Genomic DNA, 12,422 nt, shown 5'->3' with positions numbered 1-12,422 from the left:
TAAATCCTCGATTTCTGATGTAAAACCTTTGATCAAAAGGTAGATCCAAGATTCTACAATCGATCTAGCACGTAAAGTTACAAACTTTACGTGCTTGCATGGGATTTTGAGCTCAAAAAAACATAAACAAGCTCTTATGATGCATGAGACCTTTCATGGGTGCAAAAGCAGTCCCCAACTGCCTTGTGACCCCCCTTAATGACGTGATTCAAAAGCTCTAACCCCCAACCATGTTTGCAATCATGGTTAGCCATCAAAAATGGCTTATAAAAGCCCTAAATCTCCCCAAAAGGGATCTAACAAATGAAAGAGCAAGGTTACATCTTTTTACCTGCAATGAACTGTAGAAGGTGCACAAACTCAGTTTCCCTTGGTTTTTACTTGTTTCCTCAAGCTTTTCTCCTTCCTTCTTAAGACTACAAGTACCAAAATCTACCAACAAGGCTTAGATTGCTTTAATAACGGCTAGGGTTTCAATGAGAGGTGTTATGGGAGCATAAGGGACGTTGTGGCCGACATAACATGTAACATCCCAAAAATACGAGCCAAAAATTTCAATTTTAAAACATGTACTTAGCAAAACATTAGAAATAAACGTTCGACAATCATATCATTTCACAAAAGATAGTGCATGTCTAGAAAACATTTTGATAAAACATAAATGTGTCAGAGTACAAATCCCCAGGAAGATCTCATGACGCGGAATGCAAGCATGTGTGTGATGTACCGCTACCGCGCCAGCTCCTTCCCCTTCGAAGAAGAGGTACCTGAAACCAAACTAAAAATTGTAAGCATGAAGCTTAGTGAGTTCCCCCAACATACCACATACCATACATTCACATATCATGCATATTGACGGGCAATTCTGGGGTGCCCGACCTACCCGGTACGGCCATTCTGGGGTGCCGACCTACCCGTGTCTAGCCGTTCTGGGGTGCTGACTACCCATGTCAAGCCGTTCTGGGGTGCTGACTACCCATCGGTCCTAACGACCGATCCTCGGGGACTATTTCACCCCCTACTGCTACTATCACATATATCATAACATAACATATTATAAGACATATCTGGGGTGTCCGATCTACCCTTCGGCCCTAACGACCGAAACTTGGGGACTATTCCCCTCCTAATACCACTATCACATATAACATATCATGTCAGCATATAAACATATCATCACATACTGTCATACATATATGGGGTGTCTGGCCTACCCTTCGGTCCTAACAACCGAACTCTACTACTATCACATATAACATATAACGCCAGCATATAACATATCAGGTTGTAGCAAACCTAGATGATATCACAAAGACAATCATCTAACATACAACTCCTACTGGTGGGCCGGTATTGTGGCCGTAGACCCACCGCTACTGGAAGGTAACTCACCTCAAAGTAGCTACCGATCGGTGTGGAAACTAATTGTCTTCTGCTGCTGCCACTCCGGAAATCCTCCGGCTAATAATTCCCACAAAACACTTAGTCAAATACTGCTAACCTCCCTCAGGATAAAATGACCATTTACCCCTAACCAGCCAAGATTCAAAGTCAAAGTCAACTGCCAGTTGACCTGACTCGCCGAGTTGGCTTGCCAACTCGCCGAGTCCCTGTCCCTTAGTCTGACCATAAATTTGTCTCTACTCGTCGAGTTAGGCGTTGACTCGACGAGTTTTCCTTCTAAACCCAAGGCCAATAGTCCTTCATCCCACTCGCCGAGTTCATCTTCATCCGAAGAACACTCTATGTTGTGACTCTCCAGGTTTTATGAACAACCCACCGAGTTGTTCTTGATGCAAGAAGATTGACTTTAACTCGCTGAGTCATGGCATTGACTCGCCGAGTTACTTCATGAGTGATTCTGGCTTCCGACCCACTGAGTCACACCCCATAACTCACTACTCCACCTCGCAACCACGAAAGGGGGAAAACTTGGGGACTCGCGACTCGAATCGCAGAGTCAGACGAATGACTCGCCGAGTCGGCCACGTGCAAATACTATACATGCGATTCTGTTTGAATCCAACTCATGTCAATCATAGATTTGGGTTTCTAGGGCCTGATTAACATGTAAAGTTTCCAACTTTACGTGTAAATAAACACCCATGAGGGTTTTAGGGCTCAAAATGCACCAAAAGAGTAGATCTAGGGCTTTCATGCAATATGGCTCCATAAAGGCAGTAGATCCAAGCTCCTGGAGCTCAATCATGCCTAGATCTGGAGGCTAACAACTTATTACGACCCACAAAGCACAAACAAGCTTGGGGAAAGGCTCTAGAAGGACTTTCATGGAGCTACAAAGGACAATAAGCATGAAAACAGAGGGAAACTAAGTTATACCTCCAGGAAATTACTGAGATAACCCAAATATGCCTGGCCTCCATCTTCTCTTCTTGATCCACACTCCTTCCTTCAACAAATCCTCAAGAAAACACACCAAAAAGCTTCAAACTCACAAGGAAGAAGGCTTGAACGAAGTATAGAGCTCTGAGGGTGAATGGGGGCGAGCTTGGGGGCGGATAAGAGGGTTTAAATAGGGTGCAAACCCTTGAAATTTAGGGTTTCATCAGACAGCGGGGACTCACGGAGTCCAGAATATGGACTCGCCGAGTCGCCAACTTAAACGTGTTCCGGATCCCGTCTCTACTCGGCGAGTCGGGCCTACAACTCGCCGAGTCCAAGGCCTAAAATGAAAAATACGAAGATAAATTTTACGTACCAGGAACCAGGTGCTATAAATCTCCCCCACTTATTTTAGACTTCGTCCTTGAAGTCTGCTGCACGATCCTGAAACAGCTCGGGGTAATGCTCCATCATTTCTTCCACCGGCTCCCAAGTCCACTCGGACGCCTTTCGGTGCTGCCACTGCACCTTCACTAATTCCACCCTCTTGTTCCTAAGATCCTTTGACTTCTTGCCGAAGATTGCGACTGGGCGCTCAATGTAATTCAGGCTGCCATCAACTTGAATATCCTTTAACGGCACCACCGCTGAATCATCCATAAGACACTTCCGCAACTGGGAGACATGGAAGGTGTTGTGGATCTGGCTGAGCTCGGCTGGCAGATCCAACCTATATGCCACCTTGCCCACCCGGGCTACAACCCTGAACGGTCCAATGTATCTCGGGCCCAACTTGCCCCGCTTCCTGAATCGAATGACGCCTTTCCAAGGTGACACTTTCAGGAGAACCATATCCCCGACTTGGAACTCCAGGTCTGATCGACGCTTATCGGCATAACTTTTCTACCGACTCTGCACAGTCTGAAGCCTACTCCGGACCTGCTGGATTCTCTCGGTCGTCTTGAGCACCACATCGGTGCTTCCCATGACCTTCTGGCCAACTTCGCCCCAACATAGCGGGGTCCTGCACTTCCGACCGTACAACAACTCGAATGGGGGACGGTCAATACTTGCGTGGTAGCTGTTGTTGTACGAGAACTCAGCCAAGGGAAGACAGGTATCCCAGCTACCACCGAAGTCTAGCACGCATGCCCGCAACATATCCTCCAAAGTCTGGATGGTCCGCTCACTCTGACCATCCGTTTGCGGGTGAAAGGCGGTGCTAAAGTGCAGACGAGTTCCCAACTCGTCATGGAATTTCTTCCAAAACCTGGAAGTGAACCGCACATCTCGATCTGATATCACTGACATTGGCACCCCGTGCCGCGCCACTATCTCCCTGATGTAGATATCGGCTAACTTTTCGGCCGAGATACTTTCCTGAATCGGAATAAAATGGGCGCTGTTGGTCAATCGATCCACGATGACCCAAATCGAATCTACTCCTCGCGCCGTCCGGGGAAGCTTTGTGATAAAATCCATCGTAATGTCCTCCCATTTCCACAACGGGATATCCAACGGTTGCATCTTGCCGTGCGGTCTCTGGTGCTCGGCCTTGACCTTCCTGCAGGTCAAACACCGCTCGACGTACCATGCCACATCCCGCTTCATGCAGGGCCACCAATAGTCCAGGCGAGGATCCCGATACATCTTCGTCACCCCTGGATGAATAGAGAATCGGGATTTGTGCACCTCCTCCATCAAGACCTGGCGCACGCCTTCATGATACGGCATCCACACCCTACGGTGTAGTGTCAATAACCCTCGGCTATCATAATCGAAGGAGGTGACTTGACCCACTATTCGCTCACTCTTCCGATGTTCTTCCTTCATAGCCTCCTGCTGAGCTTCCCGAATCTGCTCCAACAGGGGAGTCACCACAATCATCCTCATGCAAATACCCCTGATCAGTGCCGCCTTGCGGCTAAGCGCATCGGCCACCACATTGGCCTTCCTCGGGTGATAAAGGATCTCGCAATCATAATCCTTCACCACGTCCAACCACCGACGCTGCCTCATGTTCAGTTTCGGCTGATCCATGACGTACCTCAAACTCTTGTAGTCGGTGTAAATGGTACATCGAACCCCGTAGAGGTAATGCCGCCAAGTTTTGAGGGCAAAAGCCACCGCCCCCAACTCTAAATCATGTGTCGGGTAGTTCGCCTCGTGAGGCTTCAACTGCCTCGAGGCATAAGCAATGACATCCCCCTCTGCATCAATACTACGCCTAGGCCTGAGATCGACGCATCACAGTATACCACAAAATCCTCTACGCCCTCGGGCAGGGCTAAGATCGGCGCCTCGCACAATCTCTGCCTCAGAATCTCGAATGCTGCCTGCTGCTCAGGCCTCCATCAAAAGACCACGGCTTTCCTAGTTAACCGTGTCAGGGGTACGGCTATCTTGGAGAAATCCTGAATGAATCTCCGATAGTAGCCTGCCAATCCTAGGAAACTCCGAATCTCGGATAAAGACTTTGGAACCTCCCACCTCATCACGGCCTCCACCTTGGCCGGGTCTACAGAAATCCCCTTTTGGTTGACGAGGTGCCCAAGAAACTGCACCTCGCGCAACCAAAACTCACATTTGGAGAACTTGGCGTCCAAGCTCTCCCTCGTCAAGGTCTCCAAAACCTCTCTCAGATGCTCCTCGTGCTCCTCCTGTGTCTTAGAATAAACCAAGATCTTATCAATGAAAACTATCACATACCGATCCAACATCGGTCTACACACGCGGTTCATGAGGTCCATGAACGCGGCAGGAGCATTGGTGAGCCCGAACGGCATCACCACGAACTCATAATGGCCATAGCGCGTCCGAAATGCGGTCTTCTGTACATCCTCTTCTCTGACCCTCATCTGATGATAACCTAAACGCAAATCGATCTTGGAGAACCAAGATACTCCCTGCAGCTGATCAAAGAGGTTATCAATCCTTGGGAGTGGGTAACAGTTCTTCATCGTTACCTTATTCAGCTCCCGATAATCTATACACATCCGATGCAACCCGTTCCTTCTTCTTCACAAACAGGATCGGGGCTCCCCATGGTGAACTGCTCAGTCAAATAAATCCCTTGTCTAGCAACTCTTGCAGCTATGTAGACAACTCCTGCATCTCGGGAGGAGCCAACCGATAGGGTGCCTTGTCTATTGGAGCCACACCAGGAACTAGGTCGATTCTGAACTTCACCTGACCCTCCGGAGGTATTCCAGGAAGCTCATCCAGGAACACATCAGCGTAGTCTCGCACTACTGGAACCTCGCTCACCGTCACTTTACCCGTCTACCGGTTATCCGTAACATATGCAACGAATCCCGCGCAACCCTGCTGAAGGTAGCGCCTAGCTCTCGCTGCCGAACATACTGCAGGTCCACGTTGTGGCCTCTCGCCGTGGATCACCAACTCTCCCCAACTCGGGGTCCTGATCCGCACTAACTGCTGTGCGCAATCTATCACCGCCCCATTAGTGCTCAACCAATCCATGCCTATAATCACCTTGTTCCCCCGCAACGGGATGGGAACCAAATCCACCAAATAGCGCTCCTCAAATAACCTCAGAACACAATCCCTGAATACTGTTGATGCTCGTACCGGTCGATCATCGGCAATCTCTACCTCTAAAGGGCAATCCAACATGCCCAAAGACTCAGTAAACCTCTTGCTAAGCGTAAGGGAAACAAATGATCGGGTGGCACCCGAGTCAAACAACACCTGAACAGGAATACCGTTCACAAGGAACGATCCTAATGCATATCCACAGAGCACATATCAATATCATAACATCATAAAAATAAAGTAGAGAGAAAGAATCATACCCGTCACCACATCGGGTGCGGCGCGTGCCTCCTCTACCGTCAGCTGAAACGCATGGCTCCTCACCACTGGAGCCTCTACCTTGCCCTGCCGGCCATCTGTAATCCGTAGGGTAGCTGGACCCAGCGCCTTAACCGGCGCTGATGCTGTCAACTAGGGGCAACTAGCCTTCTTGTGGCCCTTCTGGTTGCAGTGAAAACACAGCAACTCCGATGTCTGAATCACAGGTGCAGGGCGGTACAATCCCTGTTGAAATGCCCCGTCTTACCGCACTTATAGCAGCCCGACGATCCCAACCTACACACCCCCTCATGAGGTCTGCCGCATTTCTTGCAACGGCTCGGTCCTGACTGGCCTTTTGGCCTACCATCTGGTCCCTTGGGCTTCTTCCCCGAAGCCCCTCCTGCCTGTCCCTCCTCTAACTTCCTCTTCCAGATGTGCTCCAGATCTATCTCCCTCTCCCTCGCCCTGGCAATCATAGAATCCAGGGTGGGGCAAGCTGAAAAATTGACATGCTCCCGAATATTTAGCTCGGAGTATATCATGGTAGTTTCCTCCTCATGTCCTCATCACCCACATACTGGGGCACAAACAATGCCCTCTCCCGGAACTTGGCGGTGATCTCCGCCACAGTCTCCGTCGTCTGCCTCATATCCAAGAATTCCCTGGCCAGCTGCTGAAGCTCGACAGCTGGCGCGAACTCTGCCCTGAACCTGGTCGCAAAGTCCGACCAAGGCATAGCCTCGACAGCCGAGGCTCCCAACGAGTCCCCCACGGACTCCCACCAATCCCTAGCTCGATCTCGAAAACATCCTGCTGCGAACCTCACCTTCGACCCCTCAGGGCAGAAGCTAATCATCTGTGCAGACTCAATGTCTGCAATCCATCGTCTGGCAGCTATGGGGTCCTTCGCCCTGTGAAAATCCGGCGCACCACTGCCCCAGAAGTCCTTGAAGGACAGAGTGCAAGATCCCGACTGGCCAGATGCCATGTCACTCCTGAATGCCCGGAGGCGATCCTCCATCAACTCCAATATCCCTTCCTTGATCGACTCGAAGATAATGGGGGTCGAATCAAGGATGCCTTTGGTGATCTCTGACGCGATGAACTCGCGTAGCCCCTCATCTACTGGCTCGGAACCTGATCCTGAACCCGATCCCTCTCCTGTACTGCCAACTGTTGGCCTCGAGCGTAGTACCACCATTCTGAAACACATAAATAATAACCGTTAGTGATACTGATACCTCTGGAGGAATCACACCTACTACAAGTTTCTTGGTCTTATCTTGGCCTTCCTCGGTTCGGGTATAGATCCTCTGCTTTCAGTAGTACGGGCCCATACTACCTTCCACATCTATCCGTACCTTCTCCAAGGACTGCCTTGACTCCACCAGATCCATGTCACTACCGCTGACCACCGCTATACACATCCTAGGCTTACCATAGGAAAATCTCTATCTCCACTCGACTCGGTCCTCAGCTGCTGAAGGCCTCCTTGTGATACCAGTTGGCCATTACCTAAACACCATCACATGTGATGAGGCTCAGATAATCCTTCAAGTAATAGATTCGTCCCTATAACGGTTAGACTCAAACAAGAGCTCCGCAATAGGGCCAAATCCAGCACTCTAAGATTATTCAACCCTGATCACATGTGACGTGACGTATTCACTTAATGGATAACTCCTATCACTCAGAATCCCACAAAGCACAAAGCAAACAACATTTGGATAAAAGGAAACAATCTCAAGCAACTCTATCCTCGTAGAGAAAAACTGAACTAGCATACAATGCTAAACTCGTACTATCAGGCATAACCTAAACAGGCTATCCTACCGCTGTCTACTCAATTCTAGCATGCAACTTTTCGTACATTGAAGCACATAAAGCAGGCACATAAGGCATCACTCCTAGATCCTTAGTCCTATTCTAGCATGATGTTCTACTGAAACTGATAAGCATAACATAAGATTGTATGGGTACTTTGGGGAATACTTACTTGAGCTTGGCCGATCGCGCACATCATACACTTTGTTCTTTCGTAAAACCCTTTACTTAGCCTTTTAGAAAACATTTTCCTTTTTCCAAAATCTTTTAATCCCTCGATTTGAGTTCAAACACCCCCGAAGGTGTGTCCGAATCCCTCAAACCAGGGCTCTGATACCAACTTGTAACATCCCAAAAATACGAGCCAAAAATTTTAATTTTTAAAACATGTACTTAGCGAAACATTAGAAATAAACGTTCGAAAATCATATCATTTCACAAAAGATAGTGCATGTATGGAAAACATTTTGATAAAACATAAATGTGACAGAGTACCAATCCCCAGGAAGATCTCATGACGCAGAATGCAAGCATGTGTGTGATGTACCGCTACCGCACCAGCTCCTTCCCCTTCGAAGAAGAGGTACCTGAAACCAAACTGAAAACTGTAAGCACGAAGCTTAGTGAGCTCCCCCAACATACCACATACCATACATTCACATATCATGCATACTGCCGGGCAATTCTAGGTTGCCCGACCTACCCGGTACGGCCATTCTGGGGTGCCGACCTACCCGTGTCTAGCCGTTATGGGGTGCTGACTACCCATCGGTCCTAACGACCGATCCTCGGGGACTATTTCACCCCCTACTGCTACTATCACATATATCATAACATAACATATTATCAGACATATATGGGGTGTCCGATCTACCCTTCGGCCCTAACGACCGAAACTTGGGGACTATTCCCCTCCTACTACCACTATCACATATAACATATCATGCCAGCATATAAACATATCATCACATACTGCCAGACATATCTGGGGTGTCTGACCTACCCTTCGGTCCTAACAACCGAAATCTACTACTATCATATATAACATATAACGCCAGCATATAACATATCAGGTAGTGGCAAACCTAGATGATATCACAAAGACAATCATCTAACATACAACTCATATTGGTGGGCCGACATTGTGGCCGTAGACCCACCGCTACTGGAAGGTAACTCACCTCAAAGTAGCTGCCGATCGGTGTGGAAACTATTTGTCTTCTACTGCTACCGCTCCGGAAATCCTCCGACTAATAATTACCACAAAACACTTAGTCAAATACTGCTAACCGACCTCAGGATAAAATGACCATTTACCCCTAACCAGCCAAGAGTCAAAGTCAAAGTCAGCTGCCAATTGACCTGACTCACCGAGTTGGCTTGCCAACTCGCCGAGTCCCTGTCCCTTAGTCTGACCATAAATTCGTTTGTACTCGTCGAGTTAGGCGTTGACTCGACGAGTTCTCCTTCTAAACCCAAGGCCAATAGTCGTTCATCCCACTCGCCGAGTTGTATGAACAACTCGCCGAGTTCATCTTCATCCAAAGAACACTCTATGTTGTGACTCGCCGGGTTTTATGAACAACCCACCGAGTTGTTCTTGAGGCAAGAAGATTGCCTTGAACTCGCCGAGTCATGGCATTGACTCGCCGAGTTACTTCATGAGTGAGTCTAGCTTCCGACCCACTGAGTCACACCCCATGACTCACTACTCCACCCCGCAACCACGAAAAGGGGAAAACTCGGGGACTCGCGACTCGAATCGCAGAGTCAGATGAATGACTCGCCGAGTCGGCCACATGCAAATACTATACACGCGATTCTGCTTGAATCCAACTCACGTCAATCATAGATCTGGGTTTCTAGGGCCTGATTAACACGTAAAGTTTCCAACTTTACGTGTAAATAAACACCCATGAGGGTTTTAGGGCTCAAAATGCACCAGAAGAGTAGATCTAGGGCTTTCATGCAATATGGCTCCATAAAGGTAGTAGATCCAAGCTCCTGGAGCTCAATCATGCCTAGATCTGGAGGCTAACAACTTATTACGACCCACAAAGTACAAACAAGCTTGGGGAAAGGCTCAAGAAGGACTTTCATGGAGCTACAAAGGACAATAAGCATGAAAACAGAGGGAAACTAAGTTATACCTCCAGGAAATTACTGAGATAACCCAAATATGCCTGGCCTCCTTCTTCTCTTCTTGATCCACACTCCTTCCTTCAACAAATCTTCAAGAAAACACACCAAAAAGCTTCAAACTCACAAGGAACAAGGCTTGAACGAAGTATAGAGCTCTGAGGGTGAATGGGGGCGAGCTTGGGGGTGGATAAGAGGGTTTAAATAGGGTGAAAACCCTTGAAAGTTAGGGTTTCATCAGACAGCGGGGACTCGCCGAGTCGCCAATTTAAACGTGTTCCAGATCCCGTCTCTACTCGGCGAGTCGGACCTGCAACTCGCCGAGTCCAAGGCCTAAAATGATAAATACTAAGATAAATTTTATGTACCAGGAACCAGGTGCTACATAACATTGTTTAAATAGGGTGCAAACCCTCATATTAGGGTTTTTGTCCAGAAAGAGTCTACTCGTCGAGTCCGGGACCCGACTCGTTGAGTCCATTGCTTAAATCACGCGTCCCATCCCGCTTCTACTCGGCGAGTTGGTCCTTCAACTCTCCGAGTCCAAGGCCAAAATGAAAAATACTTAGATAAAAATAAAAAGAAATACGTGCCAAGAACCAGGTGTTACAAGTTGAAGGAACAACTCGACAACTCGGTTAAGGTTTTCCCCAGCTGATGATGCACGTGATCTTGTCGAGTCGCATGAAGGGGAAAACTCGACAGGTGGCCAAAGAATTTTGATCAAACCTTAGGAACTCGACGAGCCACCCCGGTGACTCGGCGAGTGGGCTATATCCCGAGCAACTCGGCGAGCCACTAGATGTACTCGGCGAGTTAGGGTCAACATGGATTGTTGACTTGACCTTGACTGAAGTTGACCAGGGTTGACTTTGGGGGGGTTAATAACTAGTTATGGTATGACACTTTTAGGCAGTTGAGTTGGAGCAGCACGTGGGGCATATTTGGTCGCTAAGTGTTAGTTCAGCATTCGTGTCCGGTGAGTCTTCTCACCATACCTATGGGTCTAAGGCACCAAGGCCGGCCCATTATGTGAACATGTTATGTGTGTGCCATTCTTTTACTAATTGATATGTTATGTGATATTAATGGCATGAAAGACCTGTTGATTAATGTCTAAGTCTATAACTATAACTGGTAAGACTTGACCCGACCCGGCATGGTCCATTTGGGTTGCATGGCATCATGCACTTGGATGGACTATAATGAGAGAAATAAGACACTTATGGTTATTAATATATCATAAGTTCTAGTATATTAATAATAAGAATAATAAGATTATTTAATTAGTATTGATCAAGAATTAATCTAGGATTAATTAAGTGATCAAAAGAAGACTAATTAAATATATGGGTTGATTGTGCAAATCATCCATACTTATATAGTGGGCTAATGCTCCATGGATAATCAAGTTGGGCTAAAAACCATAGGATGGTCCATGGATTCTCCATGGTGTATTTGTACCCATGGATCATGGAAATGAAAGGCCATGTCTATTAGGGTTTACATGGTGTAACCCTAACTATATAAGCATCTTATTCTTGACCAAAATCGGCCACTAGTGTGTGAGTAATGAAGGGCTAGCCGATTTTCATGAGTGTAGTTTTCTCTCAAGTCATTCCATGTGTATTTGGTGTTGTGTGAAACATTTGAGGTGTCACACTTGGGGCACTTGGCACTCAAGCTTCATGAAGACTTTCTACACCAAAGAGGTATGTATTCTATCTTGCTATAGTCATTGTTTTGTATGCTAGATTAGGATAATACCTTGGAAATTCTTATTTGCATGTATAATAGAGAAAACATAGATCCAAGGTATTTAGGGTTGCATGTACACTTAGGAGTGTTAGAATGCTCAAAACCCAACAGTGGTATCAGAGCATAGGCTTGTTTTCTTGTTATACTTGCAAAACTGCTTAAAAAATCGAATTTCTTGCTGTCTGATCATCAGACTCGGCGAGTCCATCAGGAAACTCGGCGAGTCCATGCCTAAAAATTGATGAATTCGATCCAACTCGCCGACTTGGTTCATGCACTCGACGAGTTGGACCCCCAGACAGCATAAACTCGGCTTTTTTGGCTAGAATTGGACTAGGAACATTACCCTAAGCTGTTTTTGAACTTATAAACTTGTTTTTGATGTGGTAATGTTCATGCTAATCCAATTTCAAAGATAATTGTCAATAGATTCATGTTTTGTATTAGTTTAAGGTTTAGACTAATTACATGAAAAAGTTTGATTTGAATTATCTTGTTCTTATGAGTTGCTTAGATTAATAGAAAGTTGAGTGAAATAGTTG

The sequence above is a fragment of the Lactuca serriola genome, chromosome 1 (genome assembly GCF_051521515.1).
Source record: "Lactuca serriola cultivar US96UC23 chromosome 1, Lser_US96UC23_V15, whole genome shotgun sequence".
NCBI classification, from domain to species: Eukaryota; Viridiplantae; Streptophyta; class Magnoliopsida; order Asterales; family Asteraceae; genus Lactuca; species Lactuca serriola.
Note: the sequence above shows the minus strand (reverse complement) of the source record.